The sequence below is a fragment of the Agelaius phoeniceus genome, chromosome 4, assembly GCF_051311805.1.
Source record: "Agelaius phoeniceus isolate bAgePho1 chromosome 4, bAgePho1.hap1, whole genome shotgun sequence".
Taxonomy (NCBI): domain Eukaryota; kingdom Metazoa; phylum Chordata; class Aves; order Passeriformes; family Icteridae; genus Agelaius; species Agelaius phoeniceus.
The window spans coordinates 11,098,557-11,114,438 of record NC_135268.1 but is presented as its reverse complement, the minus strand read 5'-3'; the positions used below and the strand labels follow the sequence as shown (position 1 = coordinate 11,114,438).

General features: G+C 54.5%; 2 long non-coding RNA genes across 3 annotated transcripts; one reads left to right on the top strand and one right to left on the bottom strand.

Moving 5' to 3' along the window:
* Positions 1–2,733: 2,733 nt before the first annotated feature.
* LOC129120723 (uncharacterized) lies at positions 2,734–15,230 on the top strand. 2 transcript variants are annotated; one of them, XR_013181938.1, is made up of 6 exons: positions 2,734–4,355; positions 7,564–7,688; positions 8,851–8,928; positions 9,031–9,156; positions 9,790–10,637; positions 14,605–15,230. It is a non-coding gene; the product is annotated as an uncharacterized LOC129120723 (long non-coding RNA). The 2 variants fall into 2 exon arrangements; XR_013181939.1 differs by lacking the exon at positions 14,605–15,230 and having other exon boundaries at positions 2,742–4,355; positions 9,790–9,999; positions 10,402–11,401.
* LOC129120722 (uncharacterized) lies at positions 6,029–12,411 on the bottom strand. Its single transcript, XR_013181940.1, has 2 exons — positions 12,300–12,411; positions 6,029–10,012 (listed from the first exon to the last, which is right to left on the bottom strand). It is a non-coding gene; the product is annotated as an uncharacterized LOC129120722 (long non-coding RNA).
* Positions 15,231–15,882: the final 652 nt, after the last annotated feature.

The following is a 15,882-nucleotide window of genomic DNA, read 5'->3' as shown; positions in this document are numbered from 1 at the left end:
CTCTTGGTATTTCTCCTTTTATGTGATCATGCTTTTGTTAAAACTTAGAGTAGCCATTCAGAAAAATCAGAAAAATCCCTTTTCCTTTTCCCTCTCTTTGGGCAGGATGTCCTCCCAAGGATGATGGGTCACCACTTGAAGACTGATCTCAGGAAGGACAAATCAATTCTGCAGTGAGTCCTGGTGCTCCTTTTAACAATCAGCATTCCTGGTTCCCAGGGCTCTTCCTTTTCAGTAAGGCCTAAACACATCAAGTCGTTCCTGCATATTCCCTGGAGTATTTCACTGTCTCAAGACAGACAAAGGGATCTTCAAAACTTTCTGAATTGGTTCAGCATGAGGTAACAATGCACATTTTATCCCCAAAGCACCACTCTAAAGGCAGTGTCTGATTGCCCATTTCTGAGGGACTCCAGGGCCACAGGGTGGGGTCACTGCCCATGTGTTGTACAGGGGCTGAGTCTGAACTATCTGATGATCCTGGGCCCAGAAAATCTCTTACTCTGCATAATCCCCGTGACCTTTTCCTGTGCCACTCATCTGCCTGCACTCACAAGGGGCTGGTACCTGGCTGATTTTATGGAGGGCGTGCTGCATGTCCTGGGATCAGCCCTAATGTGCTGTGATTCCTTCTGCAGTGGTTACAGCCCTGTCAGGGAGCTCAGTGTTGGGCTTTACTCGGCCACTGCAGGGCTTTTCCAGAGGCCATTGCCCCGTTGCTCTGTCTGGAGCTGCTCAGCAAGCACAAGGCAGCAATTACAGACAGGGCTGCTGGGCACCCAGCCTGGGCACTGGGAGGTGGGGAGAGATCCCAGAGACACCATTCACCCACCCACAGAGCACACTAAAACACCTTCTTTATTTCTCTTTTTATTGGCTCTGTCTGCTCTCATCTGCTGCCTGAGCATTTTATCTGTTCATGCTGCTTTTTTCTATGCAATAAAAAGAGCAGACAGGCTTTTGCCCTGTATTTAAAATATTTTGCCACATTTAGAGGTAAATCACAGCCACTTTTCTGGGCTGAATAATTTCAGACTCATCAGAGATGGAAATGTTTTGATAGCAAGCGCTCTCACAGGGTCCAGCCACGGTCAGACAGGAAAAGTCTCCTCCTCCCACCTTACTTTTCTTTGCTCTGATATAAACCTGTCCCTCTCTCCCCATCTCTGGGAGTCAGCGCCCACATTCCTTCGTGCACAGTGAAGGAAAAAGGAGAGGAAGGTCTGGCTCCCAGTCCCTCCACAGGCAGAGTTTGAGTTGTTTACATGAGGAAGTCAGGGAGCAGAGATCTTCACTTCCATCAGATCTGTCCTGTCAGGAACAAGCTGACACCCTGGGCACCAAAACAGATCACAGGACCTACAACAAAAAGCAGAGCTCTGCCAAAGCTGCAGGCAGGAGTCTGTCAGGGAGAGTGATGGAGCAGTAGAGTGGTGTTCTAGCAGACACAGGGGCAAGGAAGGAAGGAAGGAAGCAAGAGTGAAAAGCGTAAGAAACTGGAAGAGACTTCAAGGGACACAACGCTGTTTAATGAGGCAGAAGCTGAGAGACAAGTGAGCTGCAGTGCAGGGTGATTTGCATTCTTCCAAGATGATTTGTAAAAGGGAAGAAGTTGTAGATGAAATGTTTTGATTCGCCTTTATCTCACTCTGCCTGTGCACTTGTGTCATTCATTTCATGTAGTAACCTCTACTAAACAGTCAGAGGCTGCAGCATAATTTTGTTGACCCTAAATTAAGGCAAAAGCTGCAGTTCTGGAATTTGGAGCTCATAGTACCTAATTGGCTGAAGGGCAAAATAAAGAAGTAAAGATCAATCACAGCTTTTCGTGTCACGCGAAAAGTCAAGGCTCATGCATCAGGGAACTTGAAAACAATCAGATTCATGTAAGTTCAACCTATGTCTCAATCCTAAAATTGCATTAAAATTAAACTCCCTGTTTCTAATTCTCATTCAGTGGAGCTTAGATGAACCTCAGATTTTTGGTGTTGCCACAATGGGAGTTATGGGAATTGATTGATTTCTTTGCAATGTGAAGTGCCAAAAATGGGAAACAGTGGCACATTTGGGGGCTCTTTCTGCTTTCTTTCCTTTCTATTCCTGTCTATCCAACATGGCAAAAATGCAATCTAATTGAGTAGCAGGAAGGCGACCTCCATGAAGTTAGCAAGTGAGGGAAAAAAAAGTTAATCTTTCAGGCTTTGAAGGAACTGATACCAGGAGAAAAACTGTGCCTGCAATACAAAGCCAGAAGTTATTGACTATCCCGAGAGATGTTTTCACAAATCAACAAAGAACACAAGCCAGGAAAAAGAAAAGAGCATTGTTCTGCTCTGTGTCCCTAAGATGGGAAACTGAAAAGCTGTGAGCATGGAGCAGGTAGGAGCTGCCTGTCAGAGGAATGTCAGCTTCCAGCTGAACAGGAATAACTCAGAAGTCTTGAAGTCTCGGGATGAGTCTCTGCTGCCTTGCACACTGTGCAGTGTTTCAGTCAAAGCCCAGAAGGAGCAGAGTTTCCAGGCAGCCACAGAACACCACGTCAGGCCGTGCAGAAAGAGGATTGCAGCAGAAATGGGGCTCCTCCAGATCTACCTAAGACCCAGAACTGACACTAGATGAGGCTCAGCTGGAATAATTGTCTTAGTTCCTTCTTTTGTCCTCTCACTCCAAATATGTTTAGCTTGTATTTTACTTCAGCATGCTTCTGTAAATCTTCAGAGGATCCATCTGGGAAGCACTTCCAGGATGGAAATGCTCTGACCTTTAGATGTTGACAGGGGAGGTGCATATTCTCATGTTCTGTATTATTGACAGTAATGGCAGTGCTCCCTTTTTTTTCTGTGAACAGTGTAAGTTTTACGTGTTTGTGTGACTTCAGTATATAGTTACCCTCCTACAAAACAGAATTTATATGCCAATGCTTTTATTCCAGGGATGTAGATGCAGTCCCCCATATGGATAAGCACATGACACCATTTAAGCCAGTGTCTGCAATGGCACCCATCCAAGTCCTCTGCAGCACGAGGCCATGGATGTGCCCACAGAGGCAGGAGCCCAGGCACGGCAGGTCTGCTCAGGCAGCTCCTGTCTCCTGTGCTCAGGGTGATTCCTTTTCCAGACCAGCTCTGTGCCAGACCTTGCTCCTGCAGATGTGCCCGGTGCCACCTGATGTGTGGCAGCTTTTAAGGGTGAGTCTCCACTGATGAGGGCTGCACAGCACTGCCACTCATCCCACTCAGCACTTGGACAAAATGTAGGACTGAACTCCAGAGGTAGGAACCAGTTCTTTGTTATTTCATTGTCTGAAACTTTTTCCTTGGAGCGTGTTTGGGGAAGGATGGGAGATAGACCTTTTTACCTTTCTGGTTTTGTCTCTTTCTGTGGTGCATCATATCCATCCCTTCCATAGCTGAACCAGTGGGTCTGGACTCTCTGACAGGAATTCAACAGAAATCTTTTTCAATCTTTTGTCCCCCTAGAAGCAGCCCAAGTTTTTGGGGCAATCCGTCTCAAAACATTTCTGTAAAATTTCCTTTTAGTTCTTGATGCTGCTCAGGCCCATCAGACTGACACAAAACCCCCTCAGTAATGTCCCCAGCCCCGGTGGAATGGCTGAGCTCCAGCCTTGCACTGTCCCACCGTAATTACATTGCAATTGTAGATATAATTGTGGCAGGTTCTAGGCCACTGGCTCTGAATCCTCCTGAATTCTCAGGGCTGACCGTGGCATTTGTCTGTACTTTCCTGTCCCTGGGGCTGATCACTCCGAGCTTCCCAAGGGACCAAGCGCTCGCTCTGCACAGCTCCTTGGAGCTGAGGGTGCCTGCCCACACTGAGAGATGGGTGAGTGAGCGACCCCGTAATGTTCAGGTTGATTCGGCTGATCTCGCGTTGGTTCGGCTTATCTAGTTCGGTTGGGCTTATCTAGTTCGGTTGGGCTTATCTAGTTCGGTTCGGCTGAACGCGGTTCCGTCCCGTTCCGTTCAGTTCACCTCAGCTAAACTCGGATCGATTCGGCAAATCCCGGCCAGAGTCGGCCCTTCGGGTACGCTCGGCTGTTATCGGCCACACTCGGCTGTTGTCGGCTCCACTCGGCCACGCTCGGCTCTTCGGCCGTACCTGACTCTGCTCCGCGGTGCAGTGGCGGCCGCTGGCAGGGCCCCGCTCCCCGGCCTGAGCCCCGTGAGGGGACAGAGCGCTGGGACAGCCGCCTCAGCCCGGGTCACCCTGTCCCTGCCCGGCCCCGCGTCCCCCGGAGTGCACCCTGCAGCGCAGAACGCGGCCTTTGGGCCAGGAGCGGGGACAATGCCCTTGGCTCGGCAGCAGCGCCGGGAGGCAGCGGGCGGTGCCCTCAGGTGAGCGGCCAGAGGGGAGGGAGCTGGGCCGGGGGCACCGGGGCCGGGGCACCCACAGGGGGCCGGGGCTGCTTTGGGCGCTGCTGCGTGGGACCCGCTGTGGGTGGGACGGGTCTGTCCCGGGCCTTGCGGCTCTCTGGGATCGTGTTCCGTGGAATAAAGCTGGGGCTCGTCCCAGCTGCGGGGACAGTGCTTTATTGTGTGAGAAACAAAGTTCACTCTTTAGAATTTTTACACGTTTGTTAAGGGATAAAAGGCAGCGCTGGGGTGCTTGGCTGTTTGCCGGGAGCACCCGGTTACCTTAAACCGTGTTCTCTATATTGTGTTCCATTGCAGTGGTGTATGCATATTCATTACAGTTTATACATATTCAAAGAGTCCTTTGAGTTTAGATGTTCTTTTGCTTGGTTTTAACCTTCGTGCCATCTTGTGGATTAAACCAATATACTTTATTTCTTCCTGTGGTGCCATCCTGTTTTATTTTCACTCCCTCGTTATTTGATAACGAGGGTCAATACGTTTTTTCTTTTTTTCAGTGCTCTGGTTTCTGTTTCTGTTATCTTGTGTTTCAGATAAGATTGTCCCCAAATGTGGGAAATCACCTAATTACCTGACACCATTTTCTGAGTTACTTGCATGTAAAAGCATTTTAACATTTCGCAGTCTCTATTATGCTGCAGTCTAAAATAGTATCTATTACACTGCTATTTATAAAAGCTATGCAGTGCATACACGAACTGACAGATTATACTTTATCAAGAGCAGTAGTTACAGATTTTACCCTCTCAGGATTTTTGTGGTCAATAATACCGTGCCAGAGCTAATAGATAAATGCCAAAGGCAATAACTGCATTTGTTATTTATATTTCTGGGCTCTGTTTTCCGGGAAGCAGCGGGATGGGTGTCCCTGTGCCCACCCCCCTGGGTCCCAGAGAGAAGCTGCTCCTGTGGCTGCAGCTGAGGGGCAGTGGGAAACCTGAACAGTCCTGATGGAAACCGATGCAAAACCAGGTTTTGTTGGGTTTGGGACTTGCCATTTTCCCCTGATCCGTGTGTTTTGCCTTAGGAAACAGGAACTGGGCACCAAGACATTTTGTTACCCTAGAAGGGACGAGTTTGTTTGTGTTTATTTCCTGAGCCACCTGGAACGATTTGGGTCTCAGCTGGCACCTGAGAGCCTCCTTCTGTGTCCTGGGTGGGGTGGTGGCTATCAAAGGGGTAAAAGTTGGAGCAGGAGGGTGGGTGGAGAGGAGAGCAGTGGCTCTTTGGGGATTTGCATCTGGAAAGGGCCCTCAGTTTCCCTATGGGAGTCCTGGAAACAGAGCTGAGAGTCCCTGAGCAATGAGGATGGTGCAGCTGGAGTGCTGAGAGTGCAGAGGCTGCAGAGGCTGCAGTGGGTGTTGTCTGCTCGCTCTCCTGATGTCCCATCTCTAATGCTGGGCTGGCACCCAGGCACCTCCCAGGGCTGGACACCCTCAGGGCAGGGGTGGTTTTTAAATGTTTTAAATGCTGCAGCAGCTCCCTCAGATTGGATGAGTGTGAGGATATCCAGCTCTTCCTTAGGGCTTGGAGCATAGCAAGGGTGCAGGGCTCATGGTCAGTCTTGTTTAAACACTTGTAATAGCAAAATATTTTAAAACAGAGACTTTGAGGAAATAACATCCGTGAGTCTGTTGCAAGGATAGGTACAAGCTGTCTTTATTAAAGATCCACACTGCTGGATGTTTTGTCAAAGCACTCTGGGGACAGAAGGTGTCCCCAAAGCTTCATTAACCCCTTGTTTTCTGCTGGTAGGGCAGGGTGTGAGCCCAGCCTCGGGGGCTGTGTGGCTCATCCTGCCTGGAGCAGGGACACCCCGTGAGGCTGAGCCACAGAGGTTCAGTTGTTGGAGCAGGTGGGGATCTCTTTGTGCCTGGGAATTGTTGTTGCTGCGTTCCTGTCCCAGCTGCAGGGTTCCCTCAGAGCCTGTGCCCTGCAGCAGCACTTGGAGCTCCTGTGCTGGGCAGGGAGCAGCTCTGGGCTGGGGCTTTCAGTCCCATCAGCGTCTATTGAAATCCAGCGTTTGTTTTACTTCCATCAGCCTCTCTGCTGTGCCACCCTCGGTGCCAGGGGACAGAGCTGTGGGAAGGCTCCATCCCATCTGTGCCAAGTGCTGCCAGCGCTTCCAGCAGCACTGCTGGGGCATCAAGGGCTGCCTTTGGAGCCTGGCTTTCACAGAGGGTTACACACTCTGCCCTTCAGCATCCAGCTGCATCCTACAGCTGGACAGTTCAGCTAGCAGGGAGCAGAGTCAGCTCTTGGGCCCAAACCAGGTTTTGTCCCACAGAGAGCAACTGAGCTTCCTGAGGTAGCACACAGATGTGCACTGGCCTTTGGGGCTAATAGTGAGTGCTGCCAGGTGATTGTGATAAGGTTGAACTGAAGCTTTCTTAGAAAAGCCATCAGCTGTAAGGAGAATCTATGGAAAACAGGTGGCTGGTGCACTAGCTGGTAGTAGGTCCTGGGCTTTTCTTCTTCTTCTCTTTAACCTGTTCTTAAGAGGACCCCAAAACTGCAAAATCGAAAGGAAGGGGGATGTGGGGGTGAAAGTTGCTTTTCATTTTTTGAAGTGTTGCTGTGGATTTTGGTGTGTCAAGTGGCACTACCAAAACAGCATTGGAATAACCAAACTTCAGGACTCTGCACTTAATTCCTTGAATGTGTTTGTGTGGGTGCAGGAAATGCCAAATCCCAAGGCAATTCCATGTCTGTAACTTCAAGTGCAACATCTTTAAAACCAAGTGCTCAGTGTGGGCTTTCCACGTGGATGCAAATGGTCAAAGGCCTTTCTTGTGTCCCAAAAGCAAAAACCCTTTCTCTGTGAGGTTTTGGAGGGGATTCTCTTTGGGATTTCTTGTGATGCAGCATCCTGGGTGTCCCTTCCTTTGTGCAAAGTCCAATGATAAAGGATGGAATGGCTGACACATGGGGTCTGGGATAAAAATGGTTCTGTTAAAATTGGGCAGAGAATGCAATAAGAAAAATGAGCATCCTTTCAATGTCTGAAATAGTCAGGAATAAAAGTGCTGGAAAAGCTCACGTTTATGTTTGAATTGGTGTCACCTCTCATGGATAAAACCCCATAGTGAGCAATCAGAGCAGAAGTATGAGAGCTAGGATCCTTTGACTTCCACAGTGGATTTAATTTTCTTTTTCTCCTCTCTTTCAGGGCAGGAAAAATCATCAAACTCCTCCCATCTTTGCCAAAAGCTTTGGTGTTTAAGCAGCCAAAGGCAAGAGGCCTCAGCACCAGGGGTCTGCACTGGAGGGCTCTGGTCCTGCCCATGCTGTGGGGTGAGTCAGAGGGACACAGGGCTCCTCTTTTCCTCTCTGCTGGGATTAACTGCCATGGGAATGCCATTGCTGACAGCCCAGCCCCAGCTGTGTCTGCTGGAGAAGGGCAGAGGTGAAGAGACAAATGCCAGAGTTCCCTGGGGATGCTGGAGTTGTGGTGTTGGCTGTGCCCTGAGGGGCAGGTTGGGCATTATCTGTGCACCCAAGGACTGCTCTGGGGGTTTGGGAGCTCTCAGTGCATTCCCAGCTCTGCCAGGGCTGGCAGCCGGTGCAGGGCTGGGTGACAGCCTCTGCTCGGGCTGGGGGCAGGCATGGCCCTAGCACAGATGCAGGGGCAGGGCTGGGAGGATTTGGGAGCAATGGGAGGAGAATGAGGGATGGTGCTGGGCACAGTGGTCAGCCTGTGCTCGTGTCAGCACAGCCCTGCAGGGCCCTGGCATCTGGGAACAGCTCCAGCTCTCCTGGTGCCCAGGGATGGGCTCTGAGGGACTGGGTTTACCTGTGGCTTTCCAGGTCAGCAGGAACAAGGGCAATGTGGTGCCAGAGCTGTGGCCCATCAGGCTGTATTTCCCTCTGGGAAAGCAGAACAGTCTCTGGGCTGAGGTGAGTTTCCTGCAAGTGCTTAGAATCCAGGGAAATGGGAGTTCAGGAATTGCATCTGCTGCTGGGAACAATGCCTTAGGCTTGCTTAGTTTGTGTCTGTGAGAAGTGGGCTTTGGGCTGGAGAGGTGCTGTTGGCAACAAAAGATGGAGTCAATCCTCTCCAGGGATGTGCAGTGAAGGACTGAGTGGGAGGGAAGGGGAGTATTTAGAGATGATATCAGCATTTCTCCCAACATTGGGGTGGAGCAGTGGTGGGGGTGGTTGGGTTTGCTCTGGGCCTTGTTATTCCTTGTGCAATTTTCAAATTCTGTTGCATGATTTACTGTCCAGTATCTTTCTAACAAAAACTGACAGAAATTTAGGTTAAGATTAGAACTTAGGTCCATTCACTGCAAAATCTTGCCAAGGCTGGAGGACTGTGATGATGGCTGCTCTCAACAAAGGTCACCTATTAATGCTGTGTCAGATTTCCCTCAGTGCTGGGCAGGAAAGGTGAGGGTTTGGATCAGGAATTCTGCAAACAAGGCCTGGGTGATGGTTGATTTGTTTTGTTTTTCAGTGAGCCAGGGCTGGCACAGGGAATCGTGCAGGTGCTGGTCTGGCACCGGAGCTGCTGCCCTTTGGAGCCATTTTAAGGGTATGATCATAGAACATTTTGGGGGCTGTTTTCAGAACTCTGGGTTTCAGAACTCCTGTCCCCAGCCCATTGCTAACCCTGGGACATCTGCTCTGGTTTCAGGCTGTCCTTGCTGGAGCAGCCTGGTCCCTGCCGTCCCCAAGCCCTGAGACACAGAGGGAGCCCTGTCCCAAGTGGCCTTTGGCACCTTGTCAGGAATGTGGCAGCAGCCCCGGGAGCAGGCTGGAGGTGAGAACTGGGTGTTTGAAACTGAGGAGAGCTTATCTGGGGCTGGGGGGAAGGGGGAGGAGTTTCCATCCCCCCTGGAGCTTTCCTGCTGGGATGGGGCAGCACAGGCAGCAGAATTAATTGTGCACCTCCCATGGGCATTGCTGGCCTTGGTGTCTGTGTTGTGCCATCAGACCGTGGCACTTTGCTGCTGTCACTGCCACTGCCAGCCCAGCTGGGGGCTGTGCCCTCCTGCCAGCCCCACACAGGAGCTCCAGGGGTGCCTCTGTGCCCTGTTGGGAGCGTTTGCTGGGAATGTGCCTCAACCCTGGGAGTGTCCCTTTGTCCCTGGGCTGCCAGACAGAGCTTTGGGCTGCTCAGGCTCAGGGTTGGACTGCCAAAGGCACTGAGAGGGAGCAGCACAGGGAGGGTGCTCAGAGAGGGGCTGGCAGAGCCCAGCTGGCAGGCTGGGCTGGGTGCTGCAGGTGGGTGGGTGTGCACTGCAGGGAGCAAATGTCCCCTTCCCTAACCAGCCCTGCAGATCCCAAGGGCTCCTAGAGCAGGATTTTATTCCTCACTTCCCTTTGTGGAAATTCATTCTCCAAATTGCCATGAGCAATTCTTTGATTTCTCTAAGAGAAAATCTCCCAACAGAGACAGATTGCAGTGGAGGCCAGAGTTGTGTTTGGAGCAGAGAGTGCTGAGAGCTGCGTCTGCCTGTGCTGCCACAGCCTGACCACAGCCACATGGAACAGCCTGGGAAAAGGGAATTGGGGGAATTGCTGATGCCCCAGTGAGAAGAACACAAACTCACAGCCATTCAGCCTGACAGTCCCCTCCACCCAGAGCTCAGCACACTCAGAGGTAAGTCCAGCATCTGAAGGAAAAAAAAACACAGAAGAAAAAGGTGATTTATTTTGCTTTAAATTTATTTCGAGTTGTTATTAAACCCAGCCAACATTTGCTCTTGATTTTGGTTGGGTGAATAACGAGCAGTGGGCATAGATGATGCCATTCATGTAGCTGAAAACCTGGTGTAATCTAGAGGGGATACAAGAACTGTTTGTGTAGGAAAACGTGAGGGGATGTCAGGGGGAGTGAGGTGGCATTTTTGAGGGAATAGCTCCCTACCACCACAGCCGTAGCATGCCTGGAGCCCTGGCGGGACCCAGCCCTGCACTGGCTGCAGCCAGAACGGCTCTTCCTGACCACGGCGATGCCGGTCTCAGTCCCGATCCTAGCTCCAGTCCCACCTCGATCCTCCAGCCCCAGCACCCACCTGTACCTTGCCTGCCAAGGAAGAAGCAGCCTGGCTCCCCCAGCAAATAGGGGCAGGATCAGGACCCGAATCCCCAGGCCTAAATCCTAATCCCGGCCCCACCCGAGCACCTTGGACCCTGCTCAGTACCAGCAGCAGCCTCTAATCTGGATCTCTGCACAGCACTCAGACGGACGCTCCCACCGCATCCCGAGATGAGCACCCCCCACAGAAAGCAGGACAGGTGCGGATCCGCCGGGATTTATGGGCGGGCGGGGGGAGGCGGGGGCCTCGGGGGCGGGGCCGGCACAGGTGCGAGGGAACCCAGTGCGGCTGCGCGGGGAGGGGCCTTAGGGGATTTAAGGCGCGGGGAGGGGCTGGTGGAACCATGTGCTCCTCGGCGTTTGTTAAGGGAGGTTGCTACTGGCCGGGGCCTATATCTCTTTTTCTCTACGTTTCTTTACTTTTCTTTTTTTTTTTTCTGTTGTATTTCTTGTTCTGTATACTTCTCCTTTCAACCCTCCTTTCCATCCCCCCCCTCCCCACGGCCACCCCCAACCCCCGCCCTGACTTCATTCCTCTACCCCACCTTATTTCTCGGTCTTCTTCCTTCCCTCCCCAACCGAGCTCCCCCCTGCCCCTTCTCCCTCCTCCCCACCCCCCCACCCCCCCCCCCCCCCCCAGTCGCGCCCCATCTACCCTCAATCCTGCTCCTTCCTCCACCCCGCCTTACCCCCAGCCTCATCCCCTGCTACCCTGCACACCCCGACCTGCCCCCACCTTCTCCTCACCTACTCCTCCGCTCCCCTATTCTCGTTCTCTATTCCCCGCTCCCCTCCTTTCCTCACAGCCGCGGGGCTTGTGGTGCCGGGCAATAATAAAGCCCTAAGGGCTGGAGCTCGGCGCCCCTGCCCTCGCTGGGGTCCCCACACAGGGCCGGACGCGCTCTGCAGGTGCCCCTATTGCAGTCCAACACACCACCCGACACCGCCGGGGCTCCGGTTTTCCCAACATCACACTGGGGGGGTCCTGGGGAGAGGGGTCCGAGTTACAGGGGCCGCCTCATTAGGAGGGGGTCTCCCCGGAGGAGGAAATCGGGGAGAGGGCCGGGCCTGACGGGTAACTCCCCCTCCAGGCCCCGCCCACTCCCCGGGACTCCTCCGGCCGGTGGGAGGGGCGGGGACAGGGCCCCAGGGGACAGTCGTGTGGTTGGCTTTTTTTTTTTGTTTGTTTGTTTTAAATTTGTGTTTACCGTACAGAATAACGTGCCCCTCTTTGCTTCCCCACCCGCCCCTCCCCCCCCCGGGCCCCGGTCTGGAGGCGGAGGGGGCTGGAGGGCCCCCTCCGGAGGAGGGATCCAGCCTAATCTACCCACACCCCCCCACCCCAGGACCCCCCCCCCCCCCCCAGTGTGATGTTGGGAAAGCCGGAGCCCCGGCGGTGTCGGGCGGTGTGTTGGACTGCAATGGGGGCACCCGCAGAGCGGGTCCGGCCCCGTGTGGGGACCCCAGCGAGGGCAGGGGCGCCGGGCTCCGGCCCTCAGGGCTTTATTATTGCCCGGCACCCCGAGCCCCGCGGCTGCGAGGAAAGGAGGAGAGGGGAGGACGGGGAGACAGGAGAGATGGGGGAGGTGAGGACGGGGAGGGAGAGGGGTCGGAATGAGGAGGGAAGCGGGAGAGGAAGGGAAAGGCCGAGGGGGCAGAAGAGGGACGGTGGAGAGACGAGGAATAGAAAGGAGTAGCGGGCAAGGGACCGGACGGGAAGGGGGGGGGGGGGGGGGGGTCGGGTTTAGGAGGAAAGGAGCGCTTCAGGGCGAGAGGGAAGGGGGGGAAAGAAAGGGAATACGCGGAGAAGGAGGGGTAGAGAGAGAGAGACAGAAGGAAAGGCCGAAGCTTCCGCGCCTTACCTGCGGAGTCCCCACAGGGAGCTCCCGTCTGCACCGTGCACTGAGTGAGCAAATCGTGGCTGAAGCGATTTCCGGGGTCTAAATTACCTCGGCCCCGCCCCGCGCAGCCGCCCTGGGGCCCCGCGCACCTGAGCTGGCCCCGCCCCTGACACCGCCCCCGTTCTGTCAGGCCCCGCCCACCCGTGTCAGGCTGGCAAATGTGTGAGGGGCGGGGGCATCGCTCGAGGCCCCGCCCCCCGCACCGTTGTCCCCCGCCACGCAGGGGCGCCGCGCTCGCACTGCTCTCCGTATCCGCCAGAGGGCGCCCTGCGGGGTCCCGGCTCCACACGGCGGCTCCGCACCGGGGAACGGCCTCGATCCCGCACCCGGCAGCGCCCCGTGCCCGCGGCCATCCCGGGCCCAAAACCGATTCCGGGCCCGGTGCCGCTTCGATCCGCCCGACGGGGGAGAGGGGGCACCGCCCGGCACACCCCAGCGGCGCTCTGCCCCCCACCCCCGGCCACGGTGGCGGTGGCACCGTCGCAGCGCCCCGTGCCCACTCTCCGTGGCCCCGCCCCCCTATTCCCCCCGGTCCCGGGAGCCTCGCTCGTCGCTGTGCGAGCCCCGTCCGACGGCTGCTCCCGCCGGGGACCGCTCGGAGCCCGGGGCGCTGCGGCGGGGCCGTGACCGTGGCCCGGGGTGCGGGGGCCGAGCGCTGCCTGGGTCTGCCGGGGGTCCCGGGCGGTGCCGCCTCTCCCCCGTCGGCATCGGGACCGGGATCGGTATGGGGTGGGAGGAGCCGCTCCGGGCGGGACTTGGGGCCGAGTCTGACACCGCCGCTCTCGCCCCGGAGGAGCGGCGGGGAACCGGGCGGGACAGCGGCGGCCGTTCCCCGGTGCAGACGCGGAACCGCGGCCAGGACCGGGCCCGGCGCGGGGGCTCCGACCGGCACCGTGTGCTCGGGGGGCGGCCCGGCCTGTGGGCTCTGTCGCCGGACCCCAAAATGCAGGACTTGGCCTCTGTGCTCAAGGCCTGGATGAGCCTCGTTCTGCACTCCCGAAACAGAGGGCTCAAGTCCCTGCTTCACAGCCCTGGGCCTGGCCAGGTGGGACTGGGTCCAAGTGCCAGCAGCGGAGGACTTTGTCCCTGAGCCCTTCTCACCTTCACCACCACAGAAAAAACCCAAAACAAAACAAAAAAAACCACCCACAGGACTTAAGACTCTGATTCTGAGACCAGAAAAATGCCCAATTTATTAGTCTCAGTTCACAGGGTCGTGGAATTGACTGGACATCCCTACAGATGGTGACAGGGAATGGACCTCTCACACATTTGATTCTGTTGTGAGAACTGCTTCAGGCTAGCAAAAAAACCACATGTGGCATAAGAAGGTAGGAAGCCTGCCCTGAAAGGATGCCATAAAATGCAGCCTATCTGCAATACCGTGTTATCCCAGCAATGTGATATCCTATTATCCCCACCCGGGTTTGTTGTGCCGCCTCCGGCTCTCTGAGCGATGCCGCTTGTGGCTCCAGGCGCTCCCGTGGTGCAGGGAACACCCACGGATCCGCTCGGCTCGGGGAAACCGAAGGGGTGCCCAGGCCGGAGCGGGCAGCAGCAGGTGACGATCTGGGTGCTCCTCCCCGGGTCCTGAGCTCAGGCTGAGGGAGCTCCCACCTGCCGCTGCCGGGAAGGAGCAGCTCGCCAAGGATGGCCGCGCTCCCGTGCGATGGCAGCTGCCCTGCCTCTCTCAGGGACAGCGTGAGCGTTGGAAGAGGAACCGGAGCCCCAGCGGCAGGGGCTCGGCAGCAGCCGGCACTGAGCCCCCTGCACTGAGCAGGAGCAGAGGGACGTGCCCGAGCCCGGGACTCGCATCCCGCACGGGGACTCGGGGACGCGGGGTCTCTGCTCGGGCTCCGCCAGGAGGAGGAGGCGGATGGGATGGGAGTGCCTGGGAGGAGCCCGGCACTGCCAGCCGACAGGGCTGGTGCTGAGGGGAGAACTCGCTCTGTGTTCCTTGAGCGGGATTTAGGGATGGCCAGAAGCTTTAATATTCATTTTACAGACTATCGCACACCGACCGATACCAACGTGCATTATGCAAAACCGCCACAATGTCTGCAGGCTTCAAACAAAGATAAACAATGCTGTTCTCCTTTCCTTCTTTATGCAAGTACACGTAGCTAAGATTAGTAACACCTGATACCATTTTCTCTTTAAAACTCTGGCCAATACCATGCCACTGACTAGGTTTCAAAAGCAGAAAGATGACAGCCATAAATTAAACCTGATGCCAGATCTTTGCATATTTAGCTTTCCATTACAGAAATCCCTGGATGGATCCACGTGCTCCTCTGCTCCTATGATCTGAGGTTTTGTCTCACTCTCATCTCATTAGGATGCCCTAAATCCAACCTGTTCTGCTTCTCAGACCAAAGCCTGCTGCCATCTCTGCTCGTGACATTTGCATGGCACACATTGTTACCATACTGATAATGGCAAAACAAATTGCCTCTCCTTCTTTCTGCAATAAACAATAAATAAAAGTTCAGCTTCTGGGGAGCTGCAGCTGTGAAACTCATGAGCAGCTCTCAACATGATCTAAACGTGGAGCTGCTCTTTTTCAAGTCTTCCCCTGTAGAAAATCCACATTGTTGTAAAATGCCACCAAAGCAGGAATTGCTGCTGAAGCTCTCTTAGCGCACAAGGGAAGAGCCATTCATGGGGCTAAAAGTGCCTCATTCCCACTTTTCATTGCTCTTGGATCAACCTATGTGTTAATTTCCATCTTCCTGATAAGTCTTGATCTTTTGTAGTGGAATCAAAGCAAAGCAGAGGTGAGCAAAACTCCACCTGTTGGTATGATCCTTCCAACTGCTTTTATTTATGTTGTTCCAGCTGTATTTATTTCATTAATAAAAGGCAAATTAAAGAGTCTTTTTATCTCCACGGTTTATGTTGTCTTTTGCTTGCTTGGACTTTTGCTTTCTGCCCTTTGCCAGTCTTGGCACGTTCACCTTTCAGGATTCCCATCCTCCGCCCTGCCCGGGCTGCCTCTGGCTCAGCTCCCTTGGCAGCTGCTGCTTTCACCTGAGCTTTTTGCCTTTAGCTCATATCCCTTTCCATCGGCCATGCCTCCCAACTGCTCCAGCCCGGGAATTCCCGCCTGTGAACAAGCAGGGATTCCCTCCCCTGGCCCAGGGAAGCCTCCACCCATGCACACATTGCCAAGGGTCAGGGGCTGCTCCAAACCTTTGGTATCCCAGAGCTCCCGGATCACTCCCAGGGCAGAGCTGGGAGCCTGTCCTAAGGACCAGGACTGACGCACGCAGTGACTGCAAAGTCCCCCATGGATATTGGATCCAGCTGTCAGGAGCAGGTGCAGCCAAGGCAGCCCATTTCCTTCCCACTGAGAGATCTCCAGCACTTCAGCCTGGTAAGGCTGGCACACAAATCCCTGCTCTGGGGCACAGCAGTGACTGCAGCGCATCCAGGAGAAGGCAAATGCAATGATTGTGGCTCAGTTCTGAGGCTGTGATCGAGATTCATTCTCAGTAATTTCAAACAATGATTTCACCCCACTGCTTAGTTCTTTCTACTGCTG